At 41.6% G+C, this 24,695-nt stretch overlaps 1 pseudogene; it reads left to right on the forward strand.

Moving 5' to 3' along the window:
* On the forward strand, window positions 1-23,652 carry LOC111524817 (annotated as a pseudogene).
* The last annotated feature ends 1,043 nt before the right edge of the window (window positions 23,653-24,695 follow it).

The following is a 24,695-nucleotide window of genomic DNA, read 5'->3' on the forward strand; positions in this document are numbered from 1 at the left end:
ATGCCGCTCCTCTGGTTTTCTTCCCTCCGGCTGCGGCTGCGGTGTCAGGTTATTCCCCAGCTGTTTCAGGCCACTCCCTCACCTGCGTCACCTGCCCGTGTTCCATTCCCCCAGCTGCTGATGCAGATCCCTTCCCCACTTGTGGTGCGTCTACTCATATTGCTCCTCCTCTCTATTGTACTGACTTTGCAGAATTACCGTCTTGTGAGCCTGCCCCCAACCTGTTAAGTATCCCTCTTTAAAGGGGTTTCAACATAAGATAGAGCAATGTAAAAAAGATAATCAAAACTTTCAATTTCCCTCCACACCTAAAGAGCCAGATCCAACTTTCTTTCCTATAAGAAAGGTACCACAAGGAGAGGAAGCTATTGGCTTTTTAAATGATCCCTTAACTAGTTCTGAAGTCCAGAATTTACAAAAGAAGATTAAGCCATTAGTAGACGACCATTATGGAGTAGCGTATCAAATTGGTCAATTTCTAGGGCCTCAGATATACACTTGGGCCGAGTCAATATTCATCTTGGGCATCCTCTTTTCAGGAGAAGAACGAAGTATGATTTGTTTGCCATGGCGGTTTGGGAATGTGAGCACACTCCCAGTCAAAATGTTTCTCCTGCAAACTATAAATTTCCCACCCAAAATCCCCAGTGGGACAATAACAATGCAAATCACTGAGAAAGCATGCAGGATCTAAGGGAGATGCTTAAAAAAAAGGAATTCGAGAATCAGTACCCCAAACTCAGAATCTTTCTAAAGCATTTGATATTCAACAGGGAAAAGAGGAGGGACCTGCTAGATTCTCAAATAGGTTGAGGGAGCAAATGAGACGGTATGCAGGCCTTGATTGGAAAAATCCCTTGGACAAGGAATGTTAAAACTTCACTTTGTTACTAAAAGTTAGCCAAACATTTCAAAAGAATTAAAAAATTGGGAGGACCGTCCCCTGAGTGAACTGCTCAGGGAGGATCAAAAAGTATATGTAAGAGGAGACAAGGAAAAACAAAAACAAACGGCAAAACATATGTTATCTACCTTCCAACAGATGGCTCCAAGTCCATATATCTCTAAGCAGGGCTTTTAAGGGGCCAGAGATCATAAGGGGCCTAAACCCTCCTTTAGAGGACCCAAGCCTCCATCTGGATGATTGAGGTCCTCATTTAATAAGTCCCCTAAGTGGCAAAGGAGAGCAAGGGCAGGGAATGCTAAGACTGAGAAGGAAGAAGGACAAGATAGATGCTACAGATGTGGAAGAACAGGCCACTTTAAGAGACAATGTTCTGAACTAAAGAGGGAGAGAGAAACTTTCACACTCATGACTTTTGAAGAACAATAGGGGAGGCAGGGGCTCTGCCTCTTTTATTTTGAGTCCCACCAGGAGCCCTTGATAAATTTGGAGGTGGGACCTAAACGTGAATTTATCAGCTTTTTAGTAGATTAAGGGGTTTCACGCTCCTCTGTTTGTTTCCCTCCACCTGGTCCTTCCTGCTCTTGAGAAGAACTTTTGGTCACCAGGGAAAAAGGAGAAGGATTTAAGGCAAAATTTTAGAAAGCACAGAAGTCAGATATCAAAATCCATTTACTCATATTCATTTTTTATTAATTACTAAAGCGGGAACTAATCTATTAGGAAGTGACTGAAGGTTAAGTCTAGGCATAGGCCTTCAAGTGGGCCCTAAAGGATTCCTCACTTTACTACATTTACTCACTGCTGAGGATGAGAAACATATTCATCCTGATGTCTGGTCAAAGGAAGGAAATGTCAAAAGTCTGAAGCCCAGTCACTTGTCTGTGGCCCCAGTGTATCCAATCCATCATGGCTACAGCAGTATTAGTTGAAGAAACTATGAAGTTAACCTTTGGAGGTAAGTTAACAGTAAGCGCATCCCACCAAGTTAGAACTATTTTAAATCAGAAAGCAGGAAGGTGGATCACTGACTCAAGGATTTTAAAATATGAAGCTATCCTACTGAAAAAATATGACTTAATATTAATTACTCATAATTCACCTAATCCAGCAGGCTTTTTAACAGGGGATCCAAACTTAAAAAGAGAGCATGCATGTTTAGATCTGATTGATTACCATACAAACATTCTACCAGACATAGAAGAAGCTCCTTTCAAGACAGGGTGGCACTTATACATAGATGGGTCCTCCCAGGTAATTGAAGGAAAAAGACATAATGGGTATTCACTGATTGATGGAGAAACGCTTGAAGAAGTAGAGTCAGGAAGATTACCTAATAATTGGTCTGCCTGGAGGTGTGAATTGTTTGCACTCAGCCAAGCTTTAGAACATTAATAAAACCAAGAAGGAACTATCTATACTGACTCTCAGTATGCCTTTGGGGTGGCACATACATTTGCAAAATTTGGATGGAGAGGGGTCTTATCAATAGTAGAAGCCAAGATGTAGTTCAGAGAGAACTAATTGCTCATGTCCTCCACAATCTCCAGTTGCCCAGTTGCCGGAAGAGATAGCTACTGTACATGTCCCAGGACATCAAAAGAAATTGTCTTTCACAAGTTGGTGAAATAATTTCACAGATCAGATAGTAAAGGAAGTTGCCATTTTTTTCCAAAATGCCTGTTTTTCATTTAACTCCATGCCTTCCTTCTCCTACTGCAACCCCATTTTCTCTTCCATTGAAAAAGAGAAGCTAATAAGAATAGGAGCTAAAGAGAATGCAGAAGGGAAATGGATATTACCAGATCAAAGGGAGATGTTGTCAAAACCTCTCATTAGGGAGGTCTTGTCTCAGTTACATCAGGGGACCTACTAGGGATGCCAAGCAATGTGCGATGCAGTTTATGGGTGTATAGGAATTTACACCCTGGTGAAACAAGTTCTAGATAGTTGTTTAATATGTAGAAGACTAATAAACAGATTCTAAGGAAATCGCCACTTGGAGGAAGGAATCCAGGGCCGAGACCATTTCAAAGTGTTCAGATTGATTATATTGAAATATCCCCAATTGGTCGTTTAAAACACTGAGTAATAATAGACCACTTTACTCACTGGGTAGAGGCTATCTCGTTCTCAAGTGCAACCATCGATAATGTAGTTAAAACATTAATTGAAAACATCGTACACAGATTTGGACTAATAGAAAATATTGATTCAGACAATGGAACTTTCAGTACACATGTCATTAAGAAGTTAGCCCAGGTTCTAGATATAAATTGGGAATACCATACCCCTTGGTATCCACCCTCCTCAGGAAGAGTAAAGTGGATCAATCAGACTTAAAAAAAATCCACTTAACTAAGTTAGTTTTAGAAATTCGATCGCCATGGGCTAAATGTCTTCCTACTGCTTTGTTAAGAATCTGGACTGCCCCTAGGAGACATATTGGCCTTTCCTCTTCTGAAGTGCTCTATGGATTGCCCTACTTACACTCCACTGGTGACATTCCTACATTTGAAATAAAAGATCAGTTCCTCAAAAATTATATACTTGGTATATCCTTTACCTTCTCTTCCCTTAAGGTAAAGGTCTCCTACCACAGATGCCGCCCCTGGAGCTTCCAGCACATCAAAATCAGCCTGGAGACCATGTCCTCATCATAGAGTGGAAGGAAGGGAAACTTGAACCAGCTTGGGAAGGACCCTACCTCAGGCTCCTAACTACTGAGACTGCAGTCCAGACAGCGGAAAGAGGATGGGCTCATAACACCCAAGTCAAAAAGGCGCAACCACCTCCAGAATTATGGACTGTCACTCCAGGGCTCGGTCCCACCAAACTAACTCTAAAAAGAGCTTAATAATCACTTGTTTATTTTCTCTTTTCTTTTCAACAGGTCATCTTATCATCAGTGTAACTTGGGCTAGCCATTCTTTAACCCTTCAATTCGAAGCCTGTTCAGTCATCCCTTGCAGAGGTGAGCAAGGTCAAAAGACGCTATCCCATGTTGATAAGCATCTATGTCCATACTGCAAAGAGTCAACCAAGTATAAGTATGGAGCTTTAAAGAGGTCCTTGTAGTGACTGTGCAGATGTTTGGTGGACCACTAAGTACAAAGGGTGGACAGCCAGGCCCCCTGCTTCAAATAGCTTATAGGAACTAAAACTAAAAGTCCAACCAGAACGTGGTCTGTAAGCCATTTTACTGTATCCCGTTGTTGCTGATTATAAATAATCCCTGGACAATGGCCCAAGAACTTTCTATATTCGAATGGTATGGGTAAGAACAGACGTTGCGGACCCTATAGGAATCTTCTCCCTAAGGTTAGTTAAACCACTGGTTAACAATAATAAAGGAATTCACCAGAGTCCAGGAGACGCGTGGAAACCAATGCTCTCCCCAAGTATAGCGAGTTCAACGTCCTCCTCCCATCTCCAAAATGACCCAACCAAGGTAACTGTTGTGGAGGTAGAAAACTTCAGAAAAACTATAGCTCTAGAGGCATGATATCAAGATGCAAATGTTTGGCTGGAATGGATTAAATATTCCGTCCACACTTTAAACAAAAGTGAATGTTACACTGGTGCCCACGGTGGATCAGAGACCCAGATTGTCCCCTTTCCACTTGGATGGTCTTCCAGTTGACTGGGCATGAGCTGTAGGGTAGCTCTCTTCCAAAACCCCTCAGCCTGGGGCAATAAATCATTCCAAGCTCTTTCTCTGCTGTTCCCTGAAGTTCAACAGCCTGCGGGTCAGCCCCGGAGGGCCATTCAGTGTCCATTTCCCAATGTCAACTTTACTTCGTGTCTCTCACGACAGGGAGAAAACTTGGCATTCTTGGGAGCCTTAACGGGATGCAGTGAGCTTAAGTCCTTCCAAGAGCTTACCCATCAGTCAGTCCTTAGCCATCCTTGAGCAGATGCACAGTGGTATTGCGGTGGACCAATAATGGACACTCTGCCAAATAACTGGAGTGGAATTTGTGCTCTAATTCAATTGGCCATCCCTTTCACCCTGGCATTTCATCAATCAGAAAGGGTAGAAACCAAATATTGTCAAACAAGAGAGGAACCCCATGGGTCCTTCGATTCTCAGATTTACATAGATGCCATTGGGGTCCCAAGAGGAGTGTCAAATGAATCTAAGGCCCCAAATCAAATAACTGCCAGATTTGAATCTACATTCTTCTGGTGGTTAACTGTAAATAAAAATGTGAGTTGGATAAATTACATTTATTACAATCAACAATGGTTTATTACTTATACTAGAGATGCTATTAAAGGGATAGCTGAACAATTAGGACCCACCAGTCAAACGGCCTAGGAAAATAGGATAGCATTAGACATGATATTAGAAAAGGAGGGTGGAGTTTGTGTCATAATCGGGACCCAATCCTGTACTTATATCCATAATAATACTGCTCCCGGTGGGACCAAAACTAAAGCATTACAAAGTCTTACTGCCTTATCAAATGAGCTAGGCAAAAATTCTAGACTAAATGACCCCTTCAGAAATGTAATGGGAAATTAGTTCAGTAGATGGAAGGGACTTATGTCCTCAATCCTCATCTCTCTGGCCATCGGAATAGGGTTGCTTATTCTTGTAGGATGCTGTATTATACCCTGTGCCCGAGGACTAATACAAAGACTTATTGAAACAGCTCTCGTGAAACCTCTTATAATCCTCTTCCCCCTTATTTGAATGAACTTTTCCTTCTAGAACACCAACGGAGCCAAATTATGCTAAAAAAAATTTGAAGGAAAAGAGTTAGAAGAAGGGGAAGTCTGTGGGATATAATGAGGTTTCTCTTCAAATAGCCTGATTAATGATTTATTCTTTAATTCATAATACTCCCACCCCTTTTTCCTTTTTCTCCTTTTTTTCTTTCTTTCTGCTTTTGTTACATGCCCAGACACTCAACAGTACCAGGTGTTATCATACCAGCTCACATTCCTTTTCCTTATTTGGAAAGAAGACTATCTCTCTAGCTCATTGCAGACATCCTTTCCCCTTTCCCCTCTCTCCCTTACATGACCGCCTTATCTAAAGAAAGTTCAAATGTTTAGCCAACTGGGACTAGTTTAGATTGTGCGGCCCAACCCTGACCAATGGGGAAAGGGTACAGGGACAGGACTTGCACCAGGAATAAAGGCTCTTGTACCCCTTTGTTCAGGTGTGCTCTTATGGCGACTGTCCAAGGAGAAGCACCCCTCTGCGCAGAAGTAAAATTGCTTTGCTAAGAATCCTTTGAGTGTTCAATATACTTAGGATTTTAAGTGTTATTTCCAACATCATGGTCCCAGAAACTGCCAGAGTCTAGCAAAGCATATACCCTTTTTGAGAAGCAATTGTTAGCTTGCTATAGGGCTTTACTGGAAACAGAACACCTCTGCTACAACCATAATGTATTTATGAGGCCTGAAATTTCTGTTATGACTTGGATCATGTGTTCCCCCAAAACTCACCAGAGAGGGCATGCCCAAGTCCTTTCTGGAAATGGTACATACAAGTCCAGCTTAGTCAACACCAAAGGGGGTATCACTTTTGCATGAGCGTGTACAAAATTTGCCAGCTCATAAAACCACTGAGCAAGCTCTACAGATAGGGAAGGAAACCTCCCCTCCCACACAATGGGACAAACCTTTTAAAGAACTAAGCCCAGAGGATCAGAAACATACTTGATTTCTGATGGATCCACCAAATACATTGGTGGGACCCGATGCTGGAAGGCTGTGGCTTTTAATCCTGTTAAAAACATAAGCATTTCTGATGAAGGAAGGGGTGAGAGCAGCCAGTTAGCTGAACTACTAGCTATCCTCCGAGCTATTCAAGCAGAGGCCAAAGGAATTTGTCATTTGTATACCAAGTCTTGATCAGTAGCAAATGGTCTTATTACCTGGATACCCCAATGGTAACAAAACAAATGGTTAATTGGGAATAAAGAGGTTTGGGGAAAAAAAGTACTAGGAGGATATCTGAATCCTGGTGCACACTACCATTATCACTGTTTTCCATGTTGATGCTCATGCATCTCTGCTTTCTCTTGACAGACTGCTTAATCAACAAAAAAAGATCAACAGTCCAAAATTTCTACCGTAACTGCAAACTTGAATAAGGATGAATAGACTACAACGTGTTCAAACCTTGCAATGACAGGCATTATAATGTATGATGGTATAATTGATAGTGATTATTGGCCTAAATGATACTAATTTAGTGGCCTAAATGCTCCGCTTAAAAGATACAGAATGGCAGAATGGGTAAGAGTTTACTAGGCCAGGCGTGGTGGCTTATGCCTGTAATCCCAGCTCTTTGGGAGGCCAAACCTGGTGGCTCATGTAAGGTCGGGAGTTTGAGACCAGCCTGACCAACATGGAGAAACCCCATCTCTACTGAAAAAAAAAAAGCAAATAAATGTAGCTGGACATGATGGTGCATGCCTATAATTCCAGCTACTTAGGAGGCTGAGGTAGTAGAATTGCTTGAACCCTGGAGGTGGAGGTGGTGGTGAGCCAAGATCACACCATTGCCCTCCAGCTTGGGCAATAAGAGTTAAACATCAACTAAAAGAAAAAAAATAAAAATTTTACCAGCCAAATATCTGCTGTCTTCAAGAGATTCACCCAACACATAAGGAGTCGCATAAACTTAAGGTAAAGAGTTGGAAAAAGATATACTATACAAATGTACCCAAAAAGCAAGCAGTAGTAGCCATTCTTACATCAGATAAAATAGACTTTAAAGCAAAAACAGTTTTAAAAAATACAAAGAGTGACATTATATAATGATAAAAAGACTAGTCCAACAGGAAAATATCACAATCCTAAGTATACATGCACCTAACCCTGAAGCTCCCAAATTTATAAAACAATTACTACTAGACATAAGAAATGAGATAGGTGGCAACACAATAATAATGTGGGACTTCAATACTCTACAGGCAGCACTAGACAAGTCATCAAGACAGAAAGTCAACAATAACAACAAAAAAACACAATGGACTTAAACTATACCCTAGGACAAATGGACTTGACAAATATTTAAAGAACATTCTACCCATACATTTTATTTGTCAGCACATGGAACATTCTCCAAGATAGACATAAGATAGGCCACAAAACAAGTCACAATAAATTTTAGATGATCAAAATTATATCAACTACTCTCTCAGACTACAGTGGAATAAAGTTGAAAATCAACTCCAAATGAACCATCGAAACCATGCAAATACACGGAAATTAAATAAATTCTAGAAATTAAATAAAAACATGGAAATTAAATTAAAAAAATTTAATATCAACCTGTTTCCGACTGATCATTGGATGAAATCAAGATTGAAATTTAAAAATTCTTTGAACTGAACAATAATAAATGACACAACCTATCAAAACGCCTGGGATACAGCAAAAGCAGTGCAAAATGGAATGTTCATAGCGTCAAGTGACTACATCAAAGAGTCTGAAAGAGCATAAGTAGACAATCTAAGATAACACCTTAAGGAACTAGAGAAACAAGAACAAGCCAAACCCAAACCCAGCAGAAGAAAAGAAATAACAAAGATCAGAGCAAAACTAAATGAAACTGAAACAACAACAAAAATACAAAAGATAAATGAAATGAAAAGCTGGCTCTTAGAAAAGATAAACAAAATTGATAGACCATTACCAGCATTAGCCAAGAAGTGAGAAGATCCAAATAAGCTCAATTAGAAAAGAAACATAAGATATTGTAACCGATGCCACAGAAATACAAAACATCCTTCAGGGCTACTGTGAACACCTTTATATGCACAAATTAGAAAACGTAAAGATGAATAAATTCCTGGAAATGTACAATTCCTAGATTAAAAAACAACAACAACACTGAACAGACTATAACAAGCAGTGAGATTAAAATAATAATTTTTTAAAATTGCAAACCAATAAAAAAGTTCAGAACCAGGTAGATTCACAGCTGAATTCTATCAGACATTCAAATAAAAATTGGTGGAGGTGGGGCCAAGATGGCTGACTAGAAGCAGCATACCATAGAAAAGAACCATAATAGCATGTGAATCCTCTAACAGCACCTGAGGTACTCAGGTTCTCTCATCAGAACTAACTAGGTGGCTGACATGACCCCTGGAGAGGAAGGAAGAGCAGTGTCATGCTGGGGACCACTTGACAGCCACATGGGGCTGGGGAGCCCCCACACCCCAGCCAAGGAAGATGGTGAGTGAGCATGTTAACCATCCCAGGAACCTGTGCTTTTTCTGTGGAACTGTGCGACCCATGGATCAGAACTTTCCACTCATGAATCCACACCATGAGAGCCTAAGGTCCCAACTATTGAAAACAAGAGCTTCTTGGAATTGCAAGGAAAATGAGTGCTCAAACAAGGAAGTTCTCAGCAAGGCAAATTTACTTCTGCAGAAGGGTGCACAGGATACCAAGGCTTTTGACAGAAGGTGAGGATGGAGTTCACCTTTTGTCTGACTTGGGCAAAGATAGATTGCTTATTGTGGTCAAAGGAAGTCCAGGTTGGATTGTAAGTGTTGTTGTTGTGGCCCCATCGGTAATGACATAGCCATTCAGAAATGTTGTTGGGGTGATTCTCCAAGGTAGCCCATTCCTGGCGGCCTCTGGCAACTCAACGTATAGCCAACACTGTCTGTTGTTGGCTTCAGTGGCACCAGTGGTTACACAGTTGATAAATTTATTCTTGGCCTCAGACACAAAGACACAGGTTCTGACCATTAGTAGATTGGTTATTCCCTGTAATAACAAAAACAGAGGGGAACATAATATTGTTTCTCTTCTCTAGGAAATTGTACTCTGCCTGGATTTTCTGCTTTCATAGCTACAAGGTCACCAGCATTAGGGGCAGGGTCTGATGGATGCTGTACCCATATATTGTCTCCAGGATTTCAGCTAACTGTACCAGTGGATCTGAATTTCCCAGTCCTGTATGTAGGCTCTGTTGGGGCAGAGATTTCCTCAGGAGTTAGTTGTTGACAAGGTTCCACTAACAATTGAGCAACCCGCAACTCCGGTTTTATAACAAAAGAATCTGGAGTGGTACGGCCAGGTGCGGTAGCTCATGCCTGTAATCCTAGCACTTTGGGAGGCCGAGGCAGGTGGATCATGAGGTCAGGGGATTGGGATCATCCTGGCTAACACAGTGAAACCCCGTCTCTACTAAAAAAATACAAAATATTAACTGGGCATGGTGGTGGGCACCTGTAGTCCCAGCTACTCATGAGGCTGAGGCAGGAGAATGGCGTGAACCCAGGAGGCGGAGCTTACAGTGAGCCGAGATCATGCCACTGCACTCCAGCCTGGGTGACAGAGTGAGATTTCATCTCCAAAAAAAAAAAAAAAAAAAAAAAAGAATCTGGAGTGGTATTCCTTTAACTATCCCTAGTAATCGCTATCAATTATACCATCATATACTATGATGTCTCTCATTGCAACGCTTGAATATGTTGTAATCCATTTACCTGCACTCAAGTTTACAGTTATGGTGAAAATTTTGGCCTGTTCATCTTCCTGCTGAATAAATAGTCTGACAAGAGAAATCAGAGATGCATGAGCATCAACATGGAAAACAAGTCTGGGCACAGTGGCTCACGCCTGTAATCCAAGCACTTTGGGAGGCCAAGGTGGGTGGATCACGAGGTCAGGAGATTGAAACCATCCTGGCCAGCATGGTGAAATCCCGTCTCTACAAACATACAAAAATTTACTGGGCATGGTGGTGTGTGCCTGTAATCCCAGCTACTTGGGAGGCTGAAGAAGGAGAATTGCTTGAACCCAGGAGGGGGAGGTTGCAGTGAGCTGAGATTTTGCCACTGCACTCCAGCCTGGTGACAGAGCTAGAGAGCTAGACTCCATCTCAAAAAAAAAAAAAAAAAAAAAAAGGAAAACAGTGATAATGGTAGTGGTCACCAAGGTTCAGATATCTTCCCAGTATTGTTTTCCCCAAACCTCTTTGTTCCCAATTAACCATTTGTTTCATTGCCATTGGGGCATCCAGGTGGTAAGACCTTTTGCTACTGACCGAGAGTTGGTACACAAATTAAAAATCCCTTTGGCCTCCTCCTGAGTAGCTCAGAGCATGGCTACTAGTTCAGTTACCTGGCTACTTCCACCACTTCCTTCATCAAAAATGCTTTTTTCGTTGTTGGTGGTTTGTTTGTTTTTGAAGTGGAGTCACAGTCTGTCGCACAGGCTGGAGTGCAGTGGCACGATATCAGCTCACTACAACCTCCACCTTTCAGGATTCCACTGATTCTACTGCCTCAGCCTCCTGAGTAGCTGGGATTATAGGCACATGCCACCACACCCGGCTAATTTTCATACTTTTAGTAGAGATGGGATTCACCATGTTGTCCAAACTTGTCTTGAACTCCTGACCTGTGATCCATCCACCTTGGCCTCCCAAAGGGCTGGGATTACAGGCATGAGCCACCGCACCCAGCCAGAAATGCTTATGTTTTTAACAGGATTATAAACCACAGTCTTCCAGGATCAGGTCTCACCAATGTATTTGGCAGATCCATCTGTAAACCAAGCATGTTTCTGATCCTTGGGCTTAGTTCTTTAAAGGATTTGCCCCATTGGGTGGGGTGATGTGGTTTCCTTCCCTATCTGCAGGAGTTGCTCAATGGTGTTTCAAGCTGGCAAGTTTCGTACATTCTCATGTAAAATTGATATCCCCTTTGGTTTTGGCTTAGCCCAGTCTTGTATGTATCATTTCCATTTTATGTTGCTACTTTCTTGGGTGTGCCCTATCTGGTGGGTTTTGAGGGAAGTCATGATCCAAGTCATAATAGGAATTTCAGGCCTCATAAAAATATCATGGCTGAAGCAGAGGTGTTCTTTTTCTCACAAAGCCCAATAGCAAGCTAACAATCACTTCTCAAAAGGGGTATAAGATTTGTTGGCCTCTGGCAGTTTCTGGGTCCAAGACCAGAAAGGTACCTTCTTCCCATCTTGCTTCTGCCTAAGGCTCCAATTAGCACGTTGATTTAGGACAGTTACTTGCAGTTCTACTGGCCCATCCTGCATGGGCCATAGATCCAGGGCCAGTTGCACCACTTGTTTAGCTTGTTCAAAAGCCATGCTCTCTTTCTCTCTCTAATGAAAGTCACAGTGTTTTCTAGTGACTGCATGCAGTGGTTTTAAAATGTTACCCAAGTCGGGAGTATTATGTCTCCAGAATCCAAACAATCCGATAAGTTTCTAGGCTTCCTTTTTAGTGGTAGGGGTTGCAAGTTCTAGTATTTTAGCCTTAGTCTTTGGTAAAATGGACTATTTCTCTGCATTCCATAGGATGTCAAGGAATTTCAGTTTGTGCACGTCCTTGAATTTTACCAAGGTTAATTTCCCATCCTTGAGACAGGAGCTGGTTTTTTATCTGCTCCAAGCCCTGGCTAACTAGTTCTTCAGGTTTATCCTGACCAGGCCATTCAGACAGCTACTTTTTTCAGCAATACGCTGATAGCTTTGAGCCTGATCAGTCAAAACATAGGCCTGGCATTGGGCCAGGGCCAGTCTGGAAGTCAGATTAGCATTTTCCTTTTCCAGCTTACATTTCTCTTGTAGCAACCAGCCCCTGTCTTGACACATTAACCTATAAGCAGTAAATGAACACCATCCATTCCAGGAGATCTCCTCAGCATCTCCTTTGCTGACTGGAATCCCCTGCAGTGCTTCATGCACACTGAAAGGTTTAAACTGCACTAATTTAGATTCCCGATTCTTACAAAGGCTAGTTTCCCTTGCCCATTCAATCGCCAAGTGGAGAACTGTGGGAGTTCCCAATCCAGGATATGGGAAGCCCCAGAGCCTCCAGTCATTTCCTTGTGGCCAAAAAGTAGCACACTTTTGTTTTCAAATTCTGTTTTTGACATCAAAAATGTTCTGTGTGGGAAATACATGAGGGGAGAAGAAAAGACACACACACAATACCTTTAAGGGTAAACAAGCTTCATTCCACATAAACGGCAATGCAGATGTAATAAATAAATGATATAATGAGCAAATGATATAATAAGCAATTTGCAATGGGAAGAGGAAAAGGGAAAAGATATATATAAATATATTTACACTTATCAGACTATGGAGGATTCACCACCAGACTGGGAAGCAACAGCCTGGGCTCATAGTCGGCCACCCATCTGTGCACAAATGAGGAGAGTTCTCTGGAAGCTTCAGCGTGGTCTGGGACCCTAGCTCTTTTATAACGAGTTCTTTGAAGTGAGGCCCAGTCATGAGGGCCCTTTGCAAGTAGGCTCAAGGAACACAAAATGGTCAACTTTGTTTTTTTTTGTGATTGGCTCTTGTTTTTCAATAACTAATGTATAGGAATAGATTGAAATAGAGATTTCTCCAAAACAGCACTGGATGAATGCCTCAAGGGCTCACATAACCTGTTCCAAGACTTGGTGACCATTGTTTGTGTCCATGTTCAATTGAGTTCAAATTTACTATTCAACTTTTTCTCCATAAATTCCCATGTCTTGATGAACGGGCTCTGGCTAGGCAAAGGGCAAGGTGAATCCTTTGGTCCATTACACAAGCTCCACCTCCTGGGTTCAAGCAAATGACATAATAAGCAAATCAATATAACAAGCAGGTTGATATAATAAGCAAATTGCAATGGGAAGAGGAGAAGGGAAAAGACATATATATGTCTTTACACTCATCAGACTATGGAGGATTCACCACCAGAGTGGGAAGAAATAGCCTGGGCTCCAGAGTCAGACACTGCACTCACCAGGTTATGGACAATTTACCACCAGACTGGGAAGAAACACCCTGGGCTCCAGAGTCAGACACCCTTCTGTGCACAGATGAGGAGAGGTCTCATGAAGTTTTGGCATGGTCTGGGACCCTAGCTCTTTTGTAACAAGTTGTTTGGCATGAGGCTTAGTCACTCTCAGGCTGAAGGTCAGACATTGTAACACCTGTGACCTGCACATGTATGTTCAGATGGCCTGCAGGAGCCAAGTAGTCTGGGGCAGCTGAAGAAACACAAAAGAAGTAAATAGCTAGTTCCTGCCTTAACTGATTAACCAACATCACCCCATTCCACCATTGTGACTTCTCCATGCCCTACCTTAACTGATCAATCGACCTGGTGGCGTTCTTCTTCTGGACAGTGAGTCTTATGATCTCCCCACCATGTACCTTGTGACCCCCTCCTCTGCTAACAATAGATAATAACCACCTTTTACTGTAATTTTCCATTACCTACCCAACTCCTATAAAGCAACCTCTTCCCCATCTGCCATCACTGACTCTCTTTTCATACTCAGCCCATTTGCACCCAAGTGAATAAACAGCCTTGTTGCTCACACAAAGCCTGTTGGTGGTCTCTTCACATGGACACGTGTGACAGTTGGTGCCAAAACCTGGGACATGGGGGCTCCTTCAGAAGACCAACCTGCTGCCCTCACCCTCACTCCATGAGGAGATCCACCTATGACCTTGGGTCCTCAGACCAGCCCAAGGAATATCTCACCAATTTCAAGTCAGGTAAGTGGTCTCTTAACTCTCTTCTCCAGCCTCTCTCACTACCCTTTCAATCTCCCCGTTCTTCCAATTCCAGTTCTTTTTCCTCTTTAGTAGAGACAAAGGAGATGCATTTTATCCATGGACCCAAAACTCTGGCACTGGTCGTGGACTCTGGAAAACAGTCTTCCCTTGGTGTCTAATCACTGCAGGGACGCCTGCCTGATTATTCACTCACATTCCAGGGGTGTTCTAATGACCACAGGGATGCCTGCCTTGATCCTCCACCTTGGTGGCAAGTATCCCCTCCCCTGGGTGGCAAGTACGACCCCTCTCTTTCCATGTCTCTACCCTCTCTTTTCTCTAAACTTACCTTTTTACTATGGGCAACCTTCCACCCTCCATTCCTCCTTCTTTCCCCATAGTCTGTGTTCTCAAAAACTTAAAACCTCTTCAACTATCACCTGACCTAAAACCTAACCATCTTACAAGATCTAGATAATTTTTGTCATAAAATGGGCAAATGGTCTGAGGTGCCCTATGTCCAGGCATTTTTTACCATTTGTTCCCTCCTTAATCTCTATTCCCAATGCAACTCCTCCCAAGTCTTCCTTCTTTTCCTCCTGCCTGCCCCTTCAGTCCCAACCCCAAGCATCGCTGAGTCTTTTGAATCTTTCTTTTCTACCAACCCATCTGACCTCTCCCCTCCTCCCCAGACTGCTCCTCCTCAGGTCACTCCCCACCAGGCTGAATCAGGTTCCAACTCTTCTTTGGCCTCTGCTCCTGCACCCTATCACCTCCCCTCTTCACAATCAATCTGGCTTACAGTTTCATTCTGCGACTAGCTCTCCCCCACCTGCCCAACAATTTCCTTAGAGAGGTGGCTGGATCTGAGGGAACAGTAAGGGTTCATGTACCTTTTCTCTATCAGACCTTTCCCAAATCAGTCAGTGTCTGGGCTCCTTCTCGTCAGACCCCACTAAATATATACAGGAATTCCAGTATTTAAGCCAGTCCTACAATTTAACTGGGAGCGACTTAAATGTCATCCTAAATTCTACCCTCTCCCCAGATGAATGAGAAACAGTTTTTTTCTGTAGCCAAATCTCACACAGACACACACCCGTCAGAAGCCAGGCCTCCAGGAAGGCATTAGAGCAGTTCACTGAGAAGATCCCTAATGGCACTATCAGGCAGGCTCCCCAGGTATAGCTAGGTGAGGTTACATGATTTCCTGCCTAGTTGAAGGGCTTTAAAAGGCAGCATACAAATCTGTTAATTATAACAAACTTAAAGAAACTACCCAAGGTAAAGACAACAATCCAGCCCACTTCATGGCCCATTTGGTGGCTTCCCTTAGTAGCTTTACAGCACTAGACCCTGAAGGACCAGAAGGACGTCTTATTCTCAATATGCCTTTTATCACCCAATCAGCTCCTGACATTAGAAAAAAGCTTCAAAAATTGGAATCTGGTCCCCAAACCCCACAACATGAATTAATCAACCTCACCTTCAAGGTGTACAATTTCTGAGCTACAATTGCCAAGTGACAATGCATTTCTGAGTTACAATTGCTTGCCTCTGCTGTGAAACAAAACACAGCCACACCCCCAGCACACAAGAACTTCAAAATGCCTAAGCTGCAGTGGTCAGGCATTCCTACAGGACCTCCTCCCTCAGGATTTTGCTTCAAGTGCCAGAAATCTGACCACTGGGCCAAGGAATGCCCGCAGCCTGGGATTCCTCCCAAGCCATGTGCCATCTGTGAAGGGACTCACTGGAAATCAGACCGCCCAGCTCACCCAGCAGCCACTCACAGAGCCTGTAAAACTCCGGCCCAAGGCTCTCGGACTGACTCCTTCTCAGATCTGCTCAGCTTAGCAGCTGAAGACTGCTGCTGCCCAATCTCCTTGGAAGCCCCCTGGATCATCACAGACACCAAGCTTCAGGTAACTCTCACAGTGGAGGGTAAGTCCGTCCCCATTTTAATCAATACAGGGGCTACCCACTCCACATTACCTTCTTTTCAAGGGCCTGTTTCCCTTGCCCCTGTAACTGTTGTGGGTATTGGCAGCCAGGCTTCTAAACCTCTTAAAACTCCCCAACTTTGGTGCCAACTTGGACAACATTCTTTTATGCACTCCTTTTTAGTTATCCCCACCTGCCCAGTTCCCTTATTAGGTCGAGACATTTTAACAAAATTATCCACTACCCTGACTCTTCCTGGACTACAGCCACATTTTTGCTGCCTTTCTTCCCAACCCAAAGCCTTTTTCACATCTTCCTCTTGTATCCCCCCACCTTAGCCCACAAGTATGGGACACCTCTATTCCCTCTCTGACAACCAATCACATGCCCATTACTATCCCATTAAAACCTAATCACCCTTACCCTGCTCAATGCCAGTGTCCCATCCCACAGCAGGCTTTAAAGGACTAAAGCCTGTTATTACCTGCCTGTTACAGCATGGCCTTTTAAAGCCTACAAATTCTCCCTAAAATCCCCCTATCATACCCATCCAGAAACTGGATAAATCCTACAGGCTAGTTCAAGACCTTTGCCTCATAAATCAGATTGCCCTTTCCATCCATCCTGTTGTGCCAAGCTCCTATACTCTCATCTCCACAATAACCCCTTCCACAACTCATTATTCTGTTATCGACTTCAGAGATGTAGCTGGGATTACAGGCGATCACTACCATGCCCGGCTGATTTTTTGTATTTTTAGTAGAGATGGGGTTTCACCGTGTTAGCCAGGATGGTCTCGATCTCCTGACCTCGTGATCCGCCCATCTCGGCCTCCCAAAGTACTGGGATTACAGGTGTAAGCCACCGTGCCTGGCTATGCTCATGTTTTTCATGCTAAGAGTAGCTGTGCACATTGGGTGTTTAGAGAGAAATTTCTTTTAGGGGAATATTTTCTGGCTGACGTAATCAATCTTATATCAATCTGAGCTTTCTCTTAAGATCTGTTTAACTTTCTTCTTTCAAAATAATCTTGCTCAGATGGAGATCTGGGTTTCTCTCCAAATCTTTTTCTTTTCAGAAGCTCTATTAGTATACCATGGTGCCTGAATGAGGTGGGCTGTCACAGTGAGAACTTTTGGAGCTATTTCTATCTGGACTCATGCTGGAAACTCAGCAGTACTTTTTCCATGTCACCATTATAAGTATAAGCTGGGGCTGAAACATTGCTCCCATTCCTATTATCAGGCCACAACACATGCAGAGCCATGACCACAACTATATTTACCTTTAAAATGTGTTACTGGAGTAGAGTATTTTTGTTCTTTCTCTTACACAAGAGTTAGCAAATCAGGACAGGTGATCCAGGTTCTGGAACTCAACCAAGGCAGTTTTATTTTTTTCTTTTTCTTTTCTTTTTTTTTTTTTTGACAGTTTCAGGCCTCTTCCCCGGGCTGGAGCACAATGGCACAATCTCGGCTCACCACAACCTCCACCTCCTGGGTTCAAGTGATTGTCTTGCCTCAGTCTCCAGAATAGCTGAGATTACAGGCATGTGCTACCATGCCTGGCTAATTTTATATTTTTAGTAGAGACAGGGTTTCTCCCTGTTAGTCAGTCTGGTCTCAGACTTCTGACCTCAAGTGATCTACCCACCTTTGTTTTCCATAGTTCTGGGATTGCAGGCAGGAGCCACCACGCTCGGCCATGCAATTCCATATTTTACTCAGAATCAGCTTGAGTTTCTCCAGCCTGGCTTATTATTGAGCCATCAGCCCTGGGTCACTGGGAATTCTCTTACAATCACCTAGGTGCCTTTGAGGTATTTGAGGATGTCCAGAGAAGAATTGTGTCAGGCTGACAAGAGTGGTTAATTCTGCTTCTGTCTCAGTGTAAGAGAAGTGAGTCATCCTGTATTTGTTCATCTCCTCATACAAGAGGTATCTTTGGTTGGTACCCAGATGAGAGTTTCTCCAGTTTCCTGGTAATTGGATAATAAACAACGAAAAGATCTGGAGACCCAAATAGATAAACTAGTTGCTTCCATTTCATATGGCCATAAAAAAAAAAAAAAAAAAAAACCATGAAGCAGTCATGGTTCCTACAATCCAGAAACTTTTAATCTAGACTAGCAACAGGGTAAATAATGAAATTATGCATCATATGGTTGGTACAACAAATAGATGTGTCCAAAATCTTGGGCTTTATTTAGGCCAGTTTTGTTATATTGTTGTGACTTCTGTTGTCTACACCTGAAGGGATATTTATGAACAGAAGAATTGTTATTATATATTTTTTTCTTTTTTGAGATGGAGTCTCACTCTATCACCCAAGCTGGAGTGCAGTGGCAGAATCTCAGCTCACTGCAATCTCCATCTCCTGGGTTCAAGTGATTCTCCTGCCTCAGCCTCCTGAGTAGCTGGGATTATAGGTGGCTGCCACTGAACTTGGCTAATTTTTGTATTTTTAGTAGACATTTTGTTTCACCATCTTGGTGAGGCTGGTCTTGAACTCTTGACATCATAATCCACCTGTCTTGGCCTCTCAATGTGCTGGAATTGCAGGCATGAGCCTCTGTGCCCAGCTGTATAATTTTTATTTCTTTTACCTTGCTATGTGTACATATTTATTTTCTAATAAAATTGCCCTAGAGAGGCTGGGCACAGTGACTCATGCCTGTAATCACAGCTCTTTGGGAGGCTGAGACAGGTGGATCACGAGGTCAGGATTCAAGACCAGCCTGGCAGATGTGTGGTTTTGTAATAATACAAAAATTAGCCAGGCGTGGTGGTGCATGCCTGTAATCCCAGCTACTCAGGAGGCTGAGGCAAAAGAATTGCTTGAGCCAGGGAGGCAGAGGTTGCAATGAGCCGAGATCACACCACTGCACTCCAGCATGAGTGACAGAGCAAGACTCTGTCCCCCCCGCCAAAAAAAAATTACCCTAGAAAACCTTAAGGGATGTATGTAATTGCATATTAGCATACAGTATAAAGTTGACATGGTAGTGGCTAGAAGAGTCTAAAATTACAGAAACTCTTGGATTTAAGTTTCTTTTAGTTAAGCTTAGAAAAAGCAAAACTGTAAGTACCGTAGTGCCATAGAGAACAGAATTCTACATAGGGTCCTCCCCCATCACAGACCTGTTCAGATGCACCCTTTTTGGAGGCCTTATTTAGGTCTGACCCCACCCTGAAGTCTTGTCTCACAGAACTGACTAGAAGAGATCAGAGTTTTAGCTGGTGAATCCTGCTGCCTTTCTAGAGCTGGTGCTCACAATTTCCTTAAACCCAAAAGCAGATAAAAGGGAAAAATAAAGTATGTATTGTTGGGTCTTAGTTTTTAAATTTTCTATTAAAACCAGTGCTTGCAGAGACATTCTATTTAGTAACTTGCTTTCTATTCCTACAGACCCAGCCATTGCTACACAACTCACAAAAAAGTAAACATAAACAGAATAAAATTTTCTGTAAACTACACTAAACTCTTCCTTTCTATATGTCTTTCATCTGTCTATATTTAGCTTTTGTTCTTTACAATTTTTAAAAAGTTTGATGACAGAGAAACAGAAGAAGAAATAAAAATGCTGGGCCCTTTTTCTAAATCCTGAAAATTACTAAATGCTTACTACCAGCTCCCAGGGTGTTAGAGAATTAAATCACATAATGTGTCATGTCCAGCACGTGCTCTGTATCCTACTCTTGAGCTCATAGTACCTGCTTAATAAACATTGCATTAGTACAGGTGTACAAGTTGTTTTTAAATCCAAACTTATTGAGACATTGCTGCCTTCTATTTTCTCTGTAAACTTTAAAGAACCAGCAAAGAATATGTCTTTATGATGGAGATGGGTTGTCCTTATTTGTACCAGAACTATTTGGTTGTTACGAGAGTGCAGAGTGTAAGGGACCCTGTGCTGTGCCTGCTTCTCTAACTAATGCTAATAATGAGCCAAGGGGAAGCAACATCAGCATTGACAGGAAACTTGTTTAAAACACCCATTCATGGACCCTTTTCAAACCTGCAGAATCACATTACATAAAGTGGGGCCAAAATTACCAAGTGATTTATAAGCTCGTTAAAGCTTGAGAAGCAGTGCTCAGCTATCAGCCCAGGCTTCTCATTAGGATCACAAGGCCAATTTGCAGAATCTCTTGTGCCCTCCCCACAGCTTCTGTTCATTGTTGTGGGTGGAAGCATCCAGGTTGTTTTAATTAAGGGCCTCATGTGACTCTAAGGTGAGGCCAGAATCAAGTACGAGGGCTTCAAAATACATTCATGAGAATTAAGTTCCACTTTTGCACTAAAGGGTGGTCACAAGGCCTGTTCTGTTTGGATTTGGTAGGGACAGGTCAGTGTGGCACATCTTTGCATCACTGTAGCAGAAATTACTGGTGTCTGTGGCCGGTGATGGCACCTGAGGAAAGGAAAGGAGAAACTTATGCTATTATCTTCATGGAGCAGCACATTTTTCCTGAATCTCTTCTGTTTTAAAGGATAGAAATGGGTGGACTTTTTCTGCCAGTTGATGTCATGCTAGCAAGTAAACATGTGGTACTGACACCTTTAAAGGCATATTCTCAAGATGCAGGTGTAATTTGTTCAGAGAGTCTCATCTGAGAAGGAATTCAGAGAAGAAGGAGAAAGAAAAAATGGCTTTTCTTCAGGTAAACATGTGTCAGATGAAGAGCTGTGTCCACTCTGCCTCCTGGACTGCCATGCGTTTAGTACTCACAAACCTTTACTTCTCTACTTGTGTTTTTCCTCCCTAATGAGTTTGGTTTAAGTACTTCTTAAAGTTCTTATGATAGTCAAGGGTCTCTGAAAAATATTTCTTTCCTATATCCCAGAGCCTTTTCTACATTTTATACGTCATAGCTTCTTATATGCCATGCAGAATTCTCAGCAAGAATTTATGGTCTGAAATGTAGGACACAGTAAATATCTCTTTAATGGTTTCAGCTTGTTAATTTCCTTTAAAATCCAAGAGAGGAAAATTGTTAAGTACAATGAGTTCTGAAGTCCTCTTCAAAGAACAAATATTTCAGTATTTTCAGCTTCCCTGTTCTTTGTTCTCCATTCTAATGTTTAAATTCCTCTATCTTTATGTCTCCTTGCCCCTAGTTTCAGTAAATGAGCCCCTTCTAACTCACATATTTAGGGTCCTTACTCATCCCCAGTCACCTAATCTGTTCTGAGTCACCCATAGTCACCTGCTCTGAGTCATCCCTAGTTACCTGCTCTATTCTGACTCACCCCTAGTCTGGTGCCTTGGAACCGTACTTCCTGCTGAAACTACTCACCGGGCCCCCCTTGCTCTCTTTAAAATAGCCAATCAGAATTAGCTAAGACTGTGCAGTCTAACCCTAGCCAATAGGGGAAAGACACAGCAGTAGGGACTAGAGGTGTAAGGGATAAAACCCCCTTCCCCTCCCTTGTCCAGTTGTGCCCCTGCTATTGCTCCATCTGTGAGACGCAGCCTTCTATAGGAGTAAATGTGCCTTGCTTAGATGTTCTCTGTTTGAGTGCTCGTTTTCTCTGAGACTTCGAGTAATTGTTTCCAACACGCAATATTAAAAATGTTCCCTTTGTGGTTGTTGAACATGAAAAGATGTCGATACTCAAGATTTCTATTGGGAAAAACTGTGGTCCTTAGTAAAGATGGAAAACATGCAATGTTGAGGCTCCATCTGTGTGTTCCATTAGCTCTATGCAGAGCAGGATTAAGAAAATGGTTATGGCTGGGCGCTGTGTCTCACACCTGTAATCCTGGCACTTTGGGAGTCTGGTGGACCACAAGGTCAGGAGATTGAGACCATCCTGGCTAATATAGTGAAACCCCTTCTGTACTAAAAATGTAAAAAAAAAAAAAAAAAAAAAACCAGGATGGTGGTATGAGCCTGTAGTAACAGTAGTCGGGAGGTTGAGGCAGGAGAATCACTTGAGCCCAGGAGGTGGAGGTTGCCCTCAAAAATGTACATGCTCATGCCCTTAATTTTATACTTTGTTACCTAGAAAAATATCATGTATGAACTGATGTTGTGGATCTTATGCTGCTCTTTTTTCTCAGAGTTAAAGAATACATTAGAGAATATTTCTGTGTTGAAAATTATTTTATTGGATAATTTTAGTCAGTCCTATAAGTAAGAACCAGTTGTCTTTACTTTCCAATTTCACCTTAAGACAAAATAAAAACTCCACCCATGGCTACTTGGTAAAAATGTGTGTTTGTGTGTGTGTGTTTTAGGGGCCATTACAATTTAGAGATGTGGCCATAGAATTCTCTCTGAAGGAGTGGCATTGTCTGGATACTGCACAGCGGAATTTATATAGGGATATGATGTCAGAGAACTACAGAAACCTGGTCTTTCTTGGTGAAGATAACTTTAATACACAATTCATAATACACCCTAAAGGTTTTATTTCTTTTTTGTGGAATGTTTTTTAGTAATTTATTCTTTGCATCAAAGAGTTTCAGAATGCTTTTTTTCCAGAAAATCTTCAGAATTTGTTCATGTAGAAAAGAATTTCTTCAAGATGTTTCATCTTAATCCAAACTTTCCACATTCCTGAGTTGAGCTTTATTCTTCACTCTAAACTTGTGGTAATTCCAGGAATTTTGGCATAAAATATTGTTGCCCCCACCTGAAAATCTAACTGCCAGCACCAAGTTTTGATTCAGTAGTATCAGGTAGTAAAATTTAAAAACCTGCATGCAGGGCCTGGTGCGGTGGTTCACACCTATAATCCCAGCACTTTGTGAGGCTGAGGCAGGAAGATTACCGAAGGTCAGGAGTTTGAGATCAGCCTGACCAACATGGAGAAACTCCATCTCTACTAAAAATACAAAATTAGCCAGGCATGGTGGCGCACACCTGAAATCCCAGCTACTCCGGGGGCTAAGGCTGGGTAATTGGTAGAACCCGGGATGCAGAGGTTTCACTGAGCTGAGATCACGCCATTGCACTTCAGCCTGGACAACAAGAGCTAAACTCGGCCTTAAAAAAAAAAAAAAAAAAAAAAGGAGAGAAAAAGAAAAAGAAACCTACAAGTTGAAAGCATTTCCTAAATATTTAGAAATTTCTGTTATAACTTAGTATTTTGGTCTTAATTTACTAGAATATTTTATCACATCCTCTCTGCTGAGCACATTACTAGCTTGTAATTGGAGAATATGAGCAAGATTCATGTTATTTATTCTTAATGAAACAGGTATTGTTGTCTCTAAGCCAGACCTGATCACCCATCTGGTGTAAGAAAAAAAAACCTTTGACTATGAAGAGACATGAGATGATTGCCAAACCCCCAGGTGGGTGTGAGGGAAAATGAATACAACAGATGCCACAGATAAGAGATCCCAAGATTAAAGAGAAAGTCAGTCCTTAAAATATGTTTTGGGAAGCTGTATTCCAAAGGAAATAGTTCCTGGGTAGCTGTTTTTGTTTTTATTTTTGTTTTAATTTTTCTCTCACAAAGGGACATCTTCTGTCATATGCTTTTAAATTCTTCAAGGATTCTTCTTTTCTTTCAGTGAGCTTCCTTCAAGCTCACAGTGAGAGCCAATGTCCACTTCATAGCATAGGAGAAGCTGCATAATCTGGCTGCTTTTCCAGTGTTTTGGGGACACACAAATCTCTGCATGATTTTGAGAAACTAAAACTATTCCCAAAAGTTCTCTTTTTGCATCAGGTCTGAGTAGTAGTTTCCGTTGAATTTTTTTCTGCTCAGTTTTCTGCCCAGTCCATTCTGTTTTTATTACTATATGATATTGAAATAGAGTTCAAGAGTATAAGTATGATACCTTTCTGCTCTGTTCTTTACATCAAGATTGCTTTGGCAATTCAAAGCTTATTATAGTTTCATGTAAATTTCAGAATTGTATTTTTCATTACTGTCAGAAAGATACCACTGCAACTTTAATAGGAAGTTTATTGAATCTATAGATCACTTTGAATCATATGGCACTTTAATAATATTTATTCTTTTAATCCATAGACATAAAATATTTTAAAATTTATAACTTTTCTAATTTTTTCATTTTTTTAGTAAAGATTTTTTACTCCCTTGGTTAATATTTTTCTCATAAATTTATTATTTAATGCTATAGTAAATAAGATTTTTTCTTCCTCTATTTTATCAGATAGTTTAATTGTATAAAACCATACATATACTTTTATGTTAATTTTATATTTTGCTAATTTACTGAGTGTATTTATTAGTTTAGATAGCTTTTAATGTATTCTTTACGGGTTTTTAAATATAAGATTATATGATCTACAAGCAGCCATTTTTTATTTATTTTTCTTCAATTTTAATGGATTTTTAAAATTTC

This window comes from Piliocolobus tephrosceles, chromosome 21, assembly GCF_002776525.5.
Source record: "Piliocolobus tephrosceles isolate RC106 chromosome 21, ASM277652v3, whole genome shotgun sequence".
NCBI classification, from domain to species: domain Eukaryota; kingdom Metazoa; phylum Chordata; class Mammalia; order Primates; family Cercopithecidae; genus Piliocolobus; species Piliocolobus tephrosceles.